The sequence below is a fragment of the Alligator mississippiensis genome, chromosome 3 (genome assembly GCF_030867095.1).
Source record: "Alligator mississippiensis isolate rAllMis1 chromosome 3, rAllMis1, whole genome shotgun sequence".
Classification (NCBI taxonomy): domain Eukaryota; kingdom Metazoa; phylum Chordata; order Crocodylia; family Alligatoridae; genus Alligator; species Alligator mississippiensis.
In genome coordinates, this window is record NC_081826.1 from 3,496,937 (window position 1) to 3,513,092 (window position 16,156).

Sequence of the window (16,156 nt, forward strand, 5' to 3'; positions counted from 1 at the left end):
TGGGATTGAGTTACATAATGATCAATTAACAATAATTAACATAAACACATAATCAGATTTATAACAAAACTGCACGATCAGGGCTTCAATGGGCATCACGGCAAAGTCACACGTCCGGCCCTCACTTCTCCCGGTGATTTCATAGATTTCATAGACATTAGGGCTGGAAGGGACCTCGGAAGATCATCGAGTCCAGCCCCCCGCCCAAAGGGCAGGAAGTCAGCTGGGGTCATAGGATCCAAGCAAGATAAGCATCCAGTTTCATCTTGAAGGTGTTCAATGAAGGCGCTTGAACCAAATCCGGTGGCAGGCTGTTCCAGACCTTGGGGGCTTGGACAGTAAAGAAATTCTTCCTTATGTCCAGCCTGAAACGATCTTGTAGTAGTTTGTGACCATTCGACCTCGTCTTCCCTTGGGGCGCTCTGGTGAACAGACGTTCCCCCAGATACTGGTGGTCACCCCTGATAAACTTGTAGGTGGCCATCAGATCACCCCTGAGCCTGCGCTTTTCCAGGCTAAAGAGCCCCAGGGCTCTCAGCCTGTCATCGTAGGGTCTGCTTCCCTGACCTCTGATCATGCGCGTGGCTCTTCTCTGGACTCTCTCAAGCTTCTCCACATCCTTTTTGAATTGTGGAGACCAAAACTGGACGCAGTACTCCAGCTGCGGCCTCACTAAGGCCGAGTACAGGGGGAGAATGACATCCCGGGATTTGCTTGAGAAGCATCTATGGATGCAAGCCAGTGTTTTGGTCGCTTTACTAGCCACAGCATTGCACTGCAGGCACATGTTCATCTTGTGGTCAATGATGACCCCCAAGTCTCTTTCTTCCATAGTGCTAACCAACATAGCACTGCCGAGCCTATAAGGATGCTGCGGGTTTTTTTCCCCCAAGGGGAAGAACCTTTCATTTATCGGCGTTGAACACCATCAGATTCTCATCCGCCCACTTGCTGAGCCTGTCCAGGTCAGCCTGGATCATTCGCCTATCTTATGGTGTGGATGCTTTGCCCCAAAGTTTGGTGTCATCGGTGAACTTGGCCAGTCCGCTTCTGACTCCAGTGTCCACATCATTAATGAAGATGTTGAACAGTATGGGTCCAAGGTCACAGCCCTGGGGGACCCCACTGGTCACAGGACACCACGATGAGTGACTTCCATCAATTACTACCCTCTGGGTCCGACCCCGGAGCCAATTTTCCAGCCAGTGGATCGTGGGGGACCCAAGGCGACAATTGGCCAGTTTCTCCAAGAGACGATCATGGGACACCAGATCGAAGGCTTTTTTGAAGTCAAGATATATGACATCAATCTCATCTCCCTTGTCCAGGTGATAGGTCACCTGGTCGTAGAAGGAAATGAGATTGGTCAAGCAAGACCTACCCGCAACAAACCCGTGCTGGCTATCCCTTAAGATGTTGGCGTCGGCCAGTCCATTAAGGATGGCCTCCTTAATAAACTTTTCTAAGATCTTCCCCTGGATAGAAGTCAGGCTGATGGGCCTATAGTTAGCCGGATCCACTTTCCTCCCTTTCTTGAAGATAGGCACCACATTAGCCTTCTTCCAGTCTTCGGGCACTACACCAGAGCTCCAAGAGTTTTCAAAGATCCGTGCTAGAGGCTGGGCTATGATGCTCGCCAGCTCCTTGAGTACCCTGGGGTGAAGATTGTCAGGGCCGGCTGACTTGAAGGTATCCAGCTTCTCAAGATGTTTCTTCATGAAGTCAGCATTAATGGAGGGCAGGGGATCATCCTCACCCGGACTTCCCGGCCCTGTAGCGGGCATGGGCGTCCCATGGGGCTGATGAAAGACCGACGCAAAGTACCTATTTAATAGTTTGGCTTTTTCCTGGGCGTCAGTTGTCAGTTGCCCCATCTGGTTCAGCAGGGGTCCAACGTTGCCCCTGCTTTTCCTCCAGCTCCCCACATATCTGAAAAAGGACTTTTTATTGTCCTTGATGCTCAAAGCTAGCTGGAGTTCAGTTGCAGCCTTGGCTTTCCTGGTCTGCTCCCTACAGGACCGGACCAGTGCAGAATAATCCTCCTTGGAGGTGACTCCCATCCTCCATCCTTTGTAGGCCTTTCTTTTTAGCCTCAGGAGGTCTGCTAGGTCCCTGGAGAGCCAGGGGGGCTGCTGTGCCCTCTTGCTGCCTTTCCTCCGAGATGGAATAGACTTAGTTTGTGCATTGAGGATCGCTCCCTTGAGGAGCAACCACTCTTCTTGAACTCCCCTCTCCCTGTGGTCACGGTCCCTTAGGGCCTCACTGACAAGCCTCCTGAGCTTGTCAAAGTCGGCTTTCCTGAAGTCAAGGACTTCCGTGTTGCTGACTGACTTGCCAGCTTTTCGGCGGATGGTGAAGGTGATCAGCTCGTGGTCACTGTCACCCAGCTTCCCATCGATCACTAGGTCGCCGACTAGGTCATCCCCAGTAGCCAGCACCAGGTCGAGCAGCGCTTTGCCTCTCGTTGGCCCATAGACTTCTTGAGTCAGGTAGAGGTCATCCACGCACGAGAGGAAGCTCTGCGACCACTCAGATTTTGCTGAGCGATCCTCCCATGAGGTGTCTGGGTAATTGAAGTCACCCATGACAACCATGGTCCTGGAGCAATCTGCCTCAGCCAGTTCCTGGGCAAACTCCTGGTCTAGCTCAGGACTTTGGGTGGGAGGTCTGTAATAGACTCCCACCATTGTGTCCCCTGTGCCATGTTCCCCACGGATTTTAACCCAGAGTGTCTCCAGCCATCCACCCTGGTCGCCAATATCGGCTTTCAGGGACGCGTAGCTTTCCTTAACATAGAGAGCTACACCCCTGCCCCTTTTCTCTACACGATCCCTCCTGTACAGGGTATAGCCATCTATACCCGTGGTCCAGTCATGGGTGGAGTCCCACCAGGTCTCCGTTATCCCTATGACATCGTAATTGTTTGCACTGAGCAGGAGGATGAGCTCCTCCTGCTTGTTCCCCAAGCTCCTGGCATTAGTGTACAGGCAGGCAAGTGCCCCCTGCGGGGCTCCTTCCTTGCCCACAGATTTTACCATCTGTCATCCTTCTCAGGGCTTCTCTTCGCCACGCACTTTTGGATCCCGGATCTGTAAACAAAACTCTTAAAAAAATAGGTTAACACATCTTTAACATATTTACAAAATTTTCATAGAACCATTCTCTCTTATATTCTCAATTGGATGAAATCGTTGAGGAGCCATCATCTGGTTCCTCTAAATAACGAAAACCTAACTCATAGGCCAGTTGCCATTGGCCTGCGTCCCCTAAAATCTGAAGCTGCTGCTTATTAAGTCCAGAACGCTGTAGGAGAAATCCAAACATGTATCGCTCCTCTGGGGTTCTTGGTGGCAGTGATGGAAAATTGGATTCACGGTGTCTGGTGCCTTGAAGTCCGGTCGGGTGTCGACGGTCCCGATCAATAGACAATCTTGGCTCCATCAGGATACGCAGTCGTGACAACTGACAAAGAAGATTGCTTATAGGTTGGTTCACCATTGGGTTGAGCAGAATCCGGAGGACGATGATGTTTTTTCGTCCATAAATCTCGAGACAACTATCTAATCTGTGAACGGTTACTGGAACGGTTCCAGGATCTCGCAGGTGACGGTGAGGCCATGGCCTTATTCGCTGGAGTGATGTTAGTCCCAGCGCACATGCTCTCGCGTTCCAGGCACATTATGAGACGCCTATGATTGCTAGCATGAGATGCTCTGCACTGGTTTGTTCTGGCCATCCTTCATGCCATGCATGGGCTTTCTGACTAATCAGTCCTGCAACAAGCACTGGTAGTGGAATAGGCCAGTGAACGTTGGCCGCTATCATGTCGATGTCAGTGACATGTCCTCTACTCCACGAAGCTTGTTTAACTAGGAAGCTTGCTTCTTCCTGGTTCAGCAGGTCGGATCCAAGTTCCATGACTAAACGTCCCAACCATACAGCTAGAGTCTCTTCAGGCTGGATTCTTGATGCTCTACATAAATCTTGTAGCTCAGTTCTGGTGCGTGCATAGTAGGCAGTAGCAACTCAATTAGTCATTGTTGTAGGCAAAGCTGCTCTTTCGGGAGTTGACATTGTTATAGGCTGAACTGCTGCCGCGGGAGTCACTGCTGCTGTTGCTGCTTCAGGCAGGAGGGGAGGATGCATTCCTCCGCTTGACTCTCTCCTTTGTCGGCAGGAAGGCGTGGTCAGTAGAGGCATCGCTGCGTCGCTAGGCGGGGTTGCCAGAGACGACGCTGCGTCGGTGGGCGGAGTCGCTGACCGAACTCTCGCGGGTTCGTTAGAAGCTCCACCCTTCTTTTCCAGTTCTTCCACGCGGTCTCCCTCTTGCTCGGTGCCATCTTGGGCTGGTGTTTCAGGTTCCCTTCTCTCAGCTGCTTCTTTGATCGCTTGAACGGCCACCTGCAGCTGGGCTTTTAAACTTAAATTCTTGTACATTAAATTAGTGATCGTACGAAAAGTTGCACTAAACTCTCCCCCCTTGTCATACCGCAGGGCCACCTTCTCATCTGCGGCGTGCTCCTCCATCTCCAGATCTTCGCGGAGCTTGGATGGAAGCTTGCGACCCTGTAATCTAGACACCATGAAGGGAGGGAACCGGCCGATTGGCACTGGTTCTTCACTCTCCCGAGCATATCGTAGGCATCGGGCACACTCCCGGGTGAGGGTTGGGTTCACTTCGCCTGCCGGGTTGACTCCGGTGAGGGGCACAGTATCGAGGGGCCTGAACAGGACCCACTCATCCCTCATTATACACCCGAACGCCGCAGGAAGCAAATACACTTCCCTCTCTCTCGGGGCTCCGTCTTCGGAGACTCCCTCTTCTCCCTTCAGCGAAAGGCATCTGCTGACAAATCTCTCACCCATTCCGCCCTCCTGGTGGTAAGCGATATGCGCTTCCAGTTCTTCAAAGCTTTTCACTTGGTGTCAGTTATCGCGCCAAGGGCAGTTTTTAACCAATTCTAGCTCTAGCGGGTCTTCTCCTGATCCCATCCTCGTCGCCATGTGCGGGCCGGGAGCGATCCAGGCCCTTTTGTGCATGCGGGCTGTGGCCAGCAGCCCAGGCACGCGGGGTCAGAGAAGTCCGAGGGTGAACTAGAATTAGTCACGGATGCGTAGAGGTTGATTTAAAGATTGTTTACTTACACCAAAGGTGGTCGTGGTGTAGGCTGGACAGTTTTCCAGGCACAGCTCCGCTTAAATCCCCATCTGAGGACTACGACAGGTTCGATTTCTCCCAAGGAGTTGTTGAAGCTCTGGGGGTTCGGTTCGGTTCTCTCCCACGGAGTTGTTGAAGCTCCGTGGGTTCGTATCTTTAGTATGCAGGAAGGGATATGTCTAGGAATTTATCGGCGATGGGGAGAGGCCAGAGGCTGGTTAGGCCCCTGTTGCCTTTTAAGAGACGCGTTGGGTCCATAAGGGTCCACAGCGCTTAGAGATCTTCACACAGCGTGAAGATCCTCCTCCTGGTGAGTTCTCCAATTTCTCTCCCTCTCTCTCCAGTTTCTCTCTCTCCAACTTGGGCGGAAACCACCCAAACTCTTTATACGGCTAGCAAGCCAATCGCTAGCCGCCATGTGTGCATATTTTAGAACTGGCCAATAATGTGGCACGAATTCTTATACAAATGGCGGGAACTCTTTCCACCGAGCATTTCTTAGATGCAAAAGAAATGCATCATGCAAAGAAAGCTGCAAATTTGGCGGGAATACTCCGTTGCACCGGGGTTCTGTTCTGCAGCAGAAAACTCTTCCGTACAAAGAAGCTGTAATTTAGCGGGAAAAATAATTTAGCCGTGCCAAAGCACACAAAAACAAAAAATCACAACTTTGGGTTGTGACATTACCCATTCAAAACCCCTGGGCCAAATCATTACCAGGCAGGTAAAAGTCAAACTTACAAACTTCTGATCCATGATCAGGCAGGTAATCCATTGCACCACCAGCCTGTAATTACCAAGCACTCCCAGCAGCTGGTGAAGGGTGAGCCCACTTCCTGGTGCTTTGTCCAGAGTACCGTACCCTCTTTCCCTCCTGGAGGCTCACAGGGCACAGGCAGGTGGGCATAGAGCTCGCCAGCAGGTTCTTTGGCCCCTGTTCTGCTTGGGCAATGCAGCAAGGCTGGGCACAAGACGGGGCCCGCTGCTTAAGCTCCAGGAGTCTGCACGGTCTGAAGGAGCTGGCATTGGGGCCCAAACAGAAATTGTGCCAAAGTGGAGGGCACCATTGCCCCTGCCCAAAGCCTGGCTTGGTGGCCACAGGTCCATCCATCGGGGCTCGTGCATCAGCCTTGTGGTTCCCAAGAGCTGTGCCTGATGGAGCCTGCGCATAGTGGCTTGCAAGGCCAGTGAAGCCTGGCACTAAGACTGGGGCTGGGACCACCTTCATATCAGTGGTGCTCATGCCCTCTTGCTTGGGGAAAAAAAAAATAAAAAGTTCAGCATGAGCCAGGCAGGAGTCAGACCTACAATCTTCTGATCCATCGTCAGACGCGTTATCCATGCAGCAGGCACTTGGGCTCTGTGAAATTTCACTGGCTGTTTTGTCTTGACACTGTTTTGACTCAGTTTGAGCTCCAAACAGCAAAATCAAAATGAGATAAAGGGCTTCGAAGCAGCCTCAAAACAAAACGAGTCTAGTTGAAACTTCATAGTTTCATAATTTCATAGTAGATAGGGTCAGGAGGGACCTGAACAGATCATCTAGCCTGACCCCCTGCCACTTCCCTGGGAAGTTGGTTCCAGATTTTGACCCCCTTAACTGTAAAATATTGCTTTCTGATCTCTAACCTAAACCTATTCTCCATCAGCTTATAACCATCATTCCTCATCACCCCAGGTGGTGCTGGGGAGAAAAGGGATCTGCCTATTTGCTGTTGATCTCCCCTGATGAGCTTGTAGGCAGCCACCAGGTCCCCCTCAGGTTTCTCTTCAACCCAAGCTGCTGAGTTACAAGAAATAATGGCCACAAGCTAGAAGAAGGAAGATTTAGACTGGACATTAGGAAGAACTTCACAGTTCGAGTGGCCAAGGTCGGGAACGGGCTCCCAAGGGAGGTGGTGCTCTCCCCTACCCTGGGGGTCTTCAAGAGGAGGTTGGATAGGCATCTAGTTGGGGTCATCTAGACCCAGCACTCTTTCCTGCCTACGCAGGGGGTCGGACTCGATGATCTATTGGGGTCCTTCTGACCCTAACATCTATGAATCTATGAAATTCAGGCCAGATTTGTGGTTCTGCACTCATAAATGCAGCAGTCACTTAATTTATTGATGAGGATGGGGTAAAACAACAACTCCTTCAATCCAGAATCAAACCAGCAAGATCCCCATGGGCCTAGGCTTTACCTCTATAGTCCTCCGCTCTACCAACTGAGCTATCGAAGGGACTAGCATGGGGATAATACTTTGGATGAGTAGGGAGCACTGGATTTGCAACTGACTACAAAGGCTTTACCTGTGGCCTAGCAAAACTGGTGACCACAAGGCAGAATGATAGCTAAGCCGGCCATTTGGGCAGTGAGAAGCCGATCACAGCACAGGGTAAGGGAGCTGAGCCCCAGCTCAATTCCCCACCCCAGTGCTGCAATTGGGCTGGAGTAGAGAACTGAGCCTCATCACTCAGTTTCCCTCCCCAGTGCTATGGTCGGGTAGGGGAAGGCAATTCAGCCCAGCCTGACGATCCCCAGCTGAGCTGAGTTGCTTTGCCCAGCCCCAAGGTAGTGCTCAGCTCAGTCCCAGTTCCCATCCCCAAGCGATCCCAGTGCTGGGGAGGGAACTGAGTGATGGGGTTCAGTTCCCTTCCCCAGCTCCCCGGGCCCAGGCGGCATCCCTCTCTCATCTACCAGGCAGAGGGGTCTGCAACCCCTGGAGGACGGGCACTACCCCCACAGCCCGCCCGGGAATGGGTCCCGATCTGCCTGCCAGATGAGAGAGGCTGTTTTGAGCTTCCCCATTATAGCCTATGGACAAAACATCGATACAACCTGAGACAGCATCACTGTTTCGACGAAACGAAACAGAACAGCAGTGTTGAATCAAAATAAAATTAGAAACGAAACGTTGTTCCACAAAACCTTGAAATGCAAGTTGAAATGGGACGGTGCCATTTCACACAGAGCTAGCAGGCACACGAGAGCTCTTGGCTCAGAGAAAAAAAAAAGACAAGTCACACGAGGCAGGTAGGACCTGAATCTGCAATCGTCTGATCCGTAGTCAAACAGGTTATCGATTGTGCCACTGGTCTATGGTTCTCCATGTCCTCTGAGCTGCTGGTGAAGGGTGATTTCAGCGCCTCATGCTCTGCCCAGGGCTCAGTGTCCCCTTTTCCCCTTGGCAGCTCACGGGGTTGCAGGGTGGTGGGCATAGAGCTTGCCAGTAGCCTGTTTGGCCCCTGTTCTGCTTGGGCAATGCAGGAAGACGTGGCACAAGGCAGGTCCCACTGCTTCCAGCTCTGGGAGCCTGCTAGTCCGAAGGCCCTGGTGTGGGAGCAGAAACAGAAGTCCTGACTAGGTGGAGGGCACGTTTGGCTCTGTCTAAAGCCTCATGTCCTCCTCTTCCCCACCTTCCAGAAGTAGTGGGATCAATGCCTGCATTCTTGAGCAGGTTGGGTTGTGCTTTGTCCTAGCATGACCATGCTCCAGCTGAAATGGGGGCTGGGCATGTTCCTCTGTTTCTCTTAGGAAAGCTGTTTTCCTGCAAGAGGGCTGTGGTGTGGGCCAGCAAATAAGGGCAAGCAGCAGGCACAAGAGGAACATGCCCCTTGGCCAGGCTTCATGTCAGCTGATGAAAGGCAACCCAAGCTGCTGGTGAATTCAGGAATTGATCCCACTACTTCTCACATGCTAACAGAGCTCAGTGCCATCCGAGTGAATTCTTCCGCTGTGCCGAGGTTTAGTGGGGCCCTTGGAAAACAGAAAATTGGAGATCCCCTGCCAGGCGAGGGCACCCTCCTAGGAGGTACAAATACAGATTCAGTTCAATCCAGATTCAATTCAGTCCCCCTTTGTGAGAGGAGGAAACACAGCCTGCACAAGAGAAGGTTGAGAGGCAACCTTGTTGCTGCCTGTAAGTTCATCACGGGGGCACAGAAGTGAATTGGTGAGGCTTTACTCACCAGAGCGCCCCTGGGGGTCACAAGAAATAATGGCCACAAGCTAGCAGAGAGAAGATTTAGATTAGATTAGGAAGAACTTCTTCACAGTTAGTGGCCAAGGTCTGGAACGGGCTCCAGACAAAGGAGAGGTGGTGCTCTCCCCTACCCTGGGGTCTTCAAGAGGAGGTTGGATAGGCACCTAGCTGGGGTCATCTAAACCCAGCACTCCTTCCTGCCTCTGCAGGGGGTCGGACTCGATGATCTATTGAGGTCCCTTCCGACCCTAACATCTATGAATCTATGCCCAAGGTAGGGGTGAGGACCACTTCCCACGGAAGTTGGTTCCAGATTTTGGCCACCCTAACTGTAAAATATTGCCTTCTGATCTCCAACCTAAACCTATTCTCCATCAGCTTATGGCCATTGTTCCTCGTCACCCCAGGTGGTGCTGGGGAGAAAAGGGTTCTGCCTATTTGCTGTTGATCTCCCCTGATGAGCTTGTAGGCAGCCACCAGGTCCCCCCTCAGCCTCCTCTTGCTGAGGCTGAACAGGTTCAGGTCCCTCAGTCTCTCCTCAGAGGGCCTGTCCTGCTGCCCTCTCACCAAGTGGGCAGCCCTCCTCTGAACCCTCTCCAGGCTAGCCACATCCCTCCTGAAGTGCGGCGCTCAGTACGGGATGCAGTACTCCAACTGCAGCCTGACCAGTGTTGCATAGAGGGGGAGGATCTCCTCTCTGGATCGGCTTGAGATGCACCTTTGGATGCACAACAAGGTCTGGCTGGCCTTGCTGGCTGCGGTCTGGCATTGGCGGCTCATGTTCATCTTGGAGTCAATGATGACTTTGAGATCCCTTTCTGCCTCTGTGCTTTCAAGAAGGAATCTCCGCAGCCTGTGTGCGCTGTGGATTCCTTCTCCCAAGGTGAAGCACCCTGCATTTGTCTACGTTGAACCCCATCAGATTTTCATCTGCCCACTTTTGTTTTCGCAGTCTGCCTAAATCTAGTTGCAGCATCTCTCTCCCTTCAAGTGTGTCCACCTCGCCCCACATCTTAGTGTCATCAGCAAACTTCGACAGTGTGCTTTCTACCCCCTCAGCCAAGTCCCTGATTAAGATGTGAAACAGTGCAGGGCTGAGGACCAAGGCCTGGGGTACCCCACTACCCACATCTTGCCAGGTAGTGCACAACCTGTCCACTACTAACCATGCCCAATCAGCCAATTTTTTACCCATCTAACTGTGCAGGCATCAATGCTGCAGTCGCTTAATTTATTGATGAGGATTTTGTAAAACCACATCTCCTTCGAGCCAGAATCGAACCAGCGACCTAAGGATACCCATGGGCCTAGGCTGTAATTCTACAGTCCTCCGCTCTACCAGCTGAGCTATCGAAGGGACTGACAGGGTTGCAATAATTTGGATGAGTAGGGAGTGTCGGGATCAGAGCAGCTGGCTGTAGCTGCTTTCTGAATCCTGGAGCCGGGGTAATAAAACTTTTGCCTTCACAGGCGGGTAGGTGATGGATGAGTGAAATTAACCAGGCACAGATGCGTGTTGGTTACAGGAGATAGTTTACTTATGTCGCCCAGATAGTGGCGTACGACGCAGGCTGAACCTTGGTCCCATTACAGTTGCTTCAGTTATATAGTTGAGCGCGCGGGTTCGGGTTACACAATCAATTAATGATGGACGGAGCACTGAAAGCATGCTATCGAGCCTGCAGGGCTTTTATTACGTCAAAATTAGCGCTGACGGGGAATATTGACAGCTGATCAGACTGTCAATCTACTCTGGTGATGGACTCAGGTCTCCCCTCAGTGATTTCTCCGGGGTTCTCTGCCTTGGGCGGAAGTTGTTAAACTATTTATAGACAGAGGTAACTAATGGAGGTGTCCAATGATGAGCTGCTAGGTGGAATCTTTAATTATCTGGCAAGCAGCAGTTCTTTGTGCTCTCAGGTTGCTATCAGGTTACAAGGCAGTGGGTCAGGTTTTCTGTCGGTTACGTGAGAGGGGTCTGAGCTAGTTTCTTGACCAATCGCAGGGATTTATGGCAGGGCTATCCCCTTTTACTCTGACCAATCATAAATTAACCTTAAGTTTCGTTTCTTGCTAGTGATGTGGGCATAAATTTAAGTGTCTTGCTTGGATTTTTTTTTTCCTCAGGAACTTCTGGACAGAGATTTCTTTTAACCCTTAATTGACTGCTGTGTGCATCTCTTGTTAGTGGCATGGGCACTGATTAATTGGGTTGAGACAGGGAGCACTGGATTTGCAGCTGAATACATAGGCTTTACTTGTGGTCTAGCAAAGCTGCTGACCACAAGGCAGAATGATAACTAAGCCGGCCATTTGGGCAGTGAGAAGCCAATCATAGCACAGGGGAAGGGGGCTGAGCCCCAGCTCAATTCCCCACCCCAGCACTGCATTTGGGCTGGAGTAGGGAACTGAGCCCCATCACTCAGTTTCCCTCCCCAGTGTTATGATGGGGCAGGGGAAGGCATTTCAGCCCAGCCCGATGATCCCCAGCTGAGCTGAGTTGCTTTGCCCAGCCCCAAGGTAGTGCTCAGCTCAGTCCCAGTTCCCATCCCCAAGTGATCCCAGTGCTGGGGAGGGAACTGAGTGATGGGGTTCAGTTCCCTTCCCCAGCTCCCCAGGCCCAGGCAGCATCCCTTTCTCATCTACCAGGCAGAGGGGGATCTGCAATCCCTGGAGGACGGGCACAACCCCCACAGCCCTCCCAGGAATGGGCCCCGATCTGCCTGCCAGATGAGAGAGGCTGTTTTGAGCTTTCCCATTACAGCCTATGGACAAAACATCGATACAACCCCCAGACAGCATCACTGTTTTGATGAAACGAAATGGAACAGCATTGTTGAATCAAAACAAAATTAGAAACGAAGCGTTGTTCCACAAAAGCTTGAAATGGGACTGAGCTGAGCACTACCAACGGGGTGAGGGAAGGAATTCAGCCCAGCTGGGATCATCCAGCTGCAGTTGGGAATTCAGCCCAGCTGGGCTGAGTTGTCTTACCTACCTGATCGTAGCACTGGGGAGGGAAACTGTGCAATTGGGCTCAGTTCTCTTATCCAGCCTGATTGCATTGTGATCAGCTTCCTGCAGCCCAGCTGTGGGAGGCATGGAGAGCCAGGGCTGTGGTCCCCATTTGGCTCAGCCTTAGGATGCTGGGAGCACAGCCCTGGTTCTCCCCTTTCTCACACCAACTGGCTGCTTTGAAACTTTTGAAATGTTTCGACTTGCCTCATTTTCTTTTGAAAATTGGAGGCCCCCCACCAGGTGAGGGCAGATTCCCTCTGGGAATGCCAGGGAGCTGGAGCCTGGGTCTGGTTGGTGGGGGTCGTGGACACACCAGGATTTAGACAGAGTCAAAGGTGCTCTCCACCTAGGCATAATTTCTGTTTCTGCCCCCATGACAGTGCCTTTCAACTGGAAGCCTTGCAGCACTGAAGCAGTGGGCCCCATCTCGTGCCCAGCCTTACTGCATTACCCAAGTGGAATGAGGGCCAATGAGCCCACTGGTGAGCTCTGCGCTCAACCGCCTGCATCCCTGTGGGCTGTCAAGAGGGAACGCAGGCACAGGGTTCTGGACAGAGTACCGGGAAGTGGGCTTGCCCTTCCCCAGCAGCTGGGAGGATGTGGTAATTGTGGACCAGCGGTGCAATGGATCACGCGTCTGACTACCGATCAGAAGTTTGTAGGTTTGGCTCCTGCTGTATATTTTTTTTTCCCAAGCCAGTGGGCATGAGCACCACTGATATGAAGGTGGCCCTAGGTCCAGCCTTGGTGCCATGCTGCACTGGCCTTGCAAGGCTCTATGTGCAGGCTCCATCAGCACAGATCTTGGGAACGACAAGGCAGATGCATGGGCCCTGGTGGACGAGCTTGTGGCCACCAAGCCAGGCCTTGGATAGAGGCAATGGTGCCTTTTGCCTAGGCACAATTTCTGTTTTGGCCCCTATGCCAGCTCCTTCAGACCGGGCAGGCTCCGGGAGCTTAAGCAGCTGTCCCCATCTCGTGCCCAGCCTTGCTGTATTGCCCAAGAAGAATGGGGACCAAAGAGCCCGCTGCTGAGCTCTATGCCCACCCGCCTACATCCCCTGAGTCACCACAAAGGAAAGGATACACGGGACTCTGGACAGAGCACCAGGAAGTGGGCTCACCCTTCCTCAGCAGCTGGGAGCATTTGATCAATACAGCTTGGTGGTGCAATGGATACTGTGTCTGATTATGGATCAGAAGTGTGGGGCTTCCAATGTTCTGTTTGCCCAGGAGCCCAAAAATCCTTATGAGAGCAGCAGATTTAGCTCTGAAGGTAGAGCCCTTGTTTATCAAAGGAGGACAACAGGGAATTGGTGATGCGCTGTTTACCAGAGCGCCCCAGGGAGTAACTAGGAATAATGGGTGCAAACTAGTGGAGAGTAGATTTAGGTTAGACATTAGGAAGACATTTTTTACAGTAAGGGTCAGAGTCCGGAATGGGCTTCCAAGAGATGTAGTACTATCACCTAACTTGGAGGTCTTCAAGAGGAGCCTTAATAGTCACCTGGCTGGGGTCATCTGACCTCGGTCCTCTTTCTGGCCGGGGGCAGGGGATTGGATATAATGATCCTTTGTGATCCCTTCTGACTCTACAATCTATGAATCCTTTTGTGCCCCAAGGATCACTCCCTTGAGAAACCTCCAACCCTCCTATACCTGCATTTGCTCGATGCTCTTGAGTTCAGCCACTGTACTAAGTAGCCTTCTAAGGTTACTAAAGTTAGCCCTTCTAAAGTCTAACACTTTAGCCTCACTGGATATTTTTCTCACCTTTTTCTGGATTGTGAACTCTACCAAGTGATGGTCACTATCTCCCAGGTTACTGTGTACTCACAGGTTCTCCAAAGATCATCTCCTGTTGCTAAGACCAGGTCTAGCGAGGCGCTACCCTTGGTGGGACTGGACACCCTCTGGGTTAGGTGGAGGTGGAGCGCACAGTGTAAAAGCCTCCATGAGTGGCTTGTTTTGGCCACCTGTTCCTCCCAGCAGATGCCCAGGTAATTTAGATCCCCCATGACCACTGTCTCCCTTACCTGTATGGCATCTGAGAGCTGCCTGGAGAATATCTTGTCTAGCTCATCATCCTGGTGAGGAGGTGTAATAAGTCCCCACTACCAAGTCCTTTTCCCCTGCCTCCCCTGTGGATCCTGACCCACAGTGCCTCAGTATTCCCCTCCTCTACCCCCACCTTGATGGAAGATGTGTACTGCTCTTTAACATAGAGAGCTACACCCCACCTTTTTTCCCATTCTGTCACACCTACGCAATCTGTACCCCTCGATTCCTACTGTCCAGTCATGCGAAGAATCCCACCATGTTTCAGTTAAGCTGACTAGGTCATACTGTGTGCTAGCAAGTAAGAGTGTGAGCTCCTCCTGAGTCTGTGGTGTCGATGCCTACACAGTCAGATGGGTCTCCAATTGGCTGGTGGGCCGCACCCAGAGTGTGGTGGTGGATGGATCTTTTTTGACTTGGAGGGATGTGGGTAGTGGGGTCCCCCAGGCCTTGGTCCTCGGACCCGCACTGTTCAACATCTTCATCAGGAACTTGGACGAGGGGGTGAAAAGCACCTTGTTCAAATTTGCAGATGACACTAAGATGCGGGGGGAAGTGGGAACACTGGAATGGAGGGACAGGCTGAAATCAGACCTAGACAGGGGTGGGTGGATGGGAACAGGATGGGTTGCAACACGGACAAGTGCAAGGTGCTGCACCTGGGGGGGAAGAACCAGCAGCAGACCTACAGCCTGGGGAACTCCCTTCTCATCAGTGCAGAGGCAGAAAAGGATCTTGGGGTCATTATTGATGCCACAATGAACATGGGCTGACAGTGTGGGGATGCAGTCAGGAAGGCCAACTACACCTTGTCGTGCATCCACAGATGCATCTCGAGCAGGTCCAAGGAGGTGATCCTCCCACTCTACGTGACACTGGTCAGGCCACAGCTGGTGTACTGCGTCCAGTTCTGGGTGCCGCACTTCAGGAGGGATGTGGACAGTATGGAGAGGGTCCACAGGAGGGCAACCCACATGGTCAGGGGGCAGCAGGGCAGGCCCTACGAGGAGAGGCGATGGGACCTGAACCTGTTCAACCTCCACAAGAGAAGGCTGAGGGGGATCTAGTGGCTGTTTATAAACTAGTCAGAGGGGACCAGCAGGCATTGGGGGAGTCCCTGTTCCCCCGAGCACTCCCAGGAGTGACAAGAAATAACAGTCACAAGCTGGCAGAGGGTAGATTCAGACCAGACATCAGGAGGCGCTACTTCACTGTCAGGGCAGCTGGGATCTGGGACCAACTTCCAAGAGAAGTGGTGCTGGCTCCTACCCTGGGGGTCTTTAAGAGGAGGCTGGATGAACACCTTGCTAGGGTCCCCAGTACTCTTTCCTGCCATGGCAGAGGGTCGGACTTGATCTGCTCAGGTCCCTTCTGACCCGACCAACTATGAAACTATAAAATCCCAAGCAACCGAGGTATTGTCCTCCCAGGTGATGGCCCCTCCTTTCCATTGCTTGTACACCTCCTTCTTAGCTTTGAGACATTCCTGGATGCTTTTGGTGAGCCATGGGTGCTTTTGAGCACTCTTGCCTGCTCTGATCCATGTAAATTTGCCCTCCTGCATAATTAAATCATATGTAAATCTCAGCTGGCCAGCAAGTTGCTGGGTGGGGGGCAGGAACCCTTCCTAATCAGAGCATCCTGCTGGAGCTTGGCCATGCCCCCCCCCCCCCCAGCTCAGTACTGTTGAAGGGAAGGGAGGGCTCCTCTAGCAACACTTCTAGAGCCAAGCTGTGGATCAGGGCCTAGGGGATCTCAGGCTGGGAATCCTCAGCACCCTTCAGAAAGTGGAAGAGGTAGGCACTGTGTCACATTGGTGGGGCCCTTCTTGCATGGGTTTCATAGATGTTAGGGTCGGAAGGGACCTCAATAGATCATCGAGTCCGACCCCCTGCATAAGCAGGAAAGAGTGCTGCGTCTAGATGACCCCAGCTAGATGCTCATCTAACCTCCTATT

The 16,156-nt window shown here is 52.1% G+C and overlaps 1 non-coding gene across 1 annotated transcript; it reads right to left on the reverse strand.

The window, feature by feature from the left end:
* Positions 1–10,384: 10,384 nt before the first annotated feature.
* TRNAY-GUA (transfer RNA tyrosine (anticodon GUA)) lies at positions 10,385–10,480 on the reverse strand. Its single transcript has 2 exons — positions 10,444–10,480; positions 10,385–10,420 (listed from the first exon to the last, which is right to left on the reverse strand). It is a non-coding gene; the product is annotated as a tRNA-Tyr (tRNA).
* Between the last annotated feature and the right edge of the window lie 5,676 nt (positions 10,481–16,156).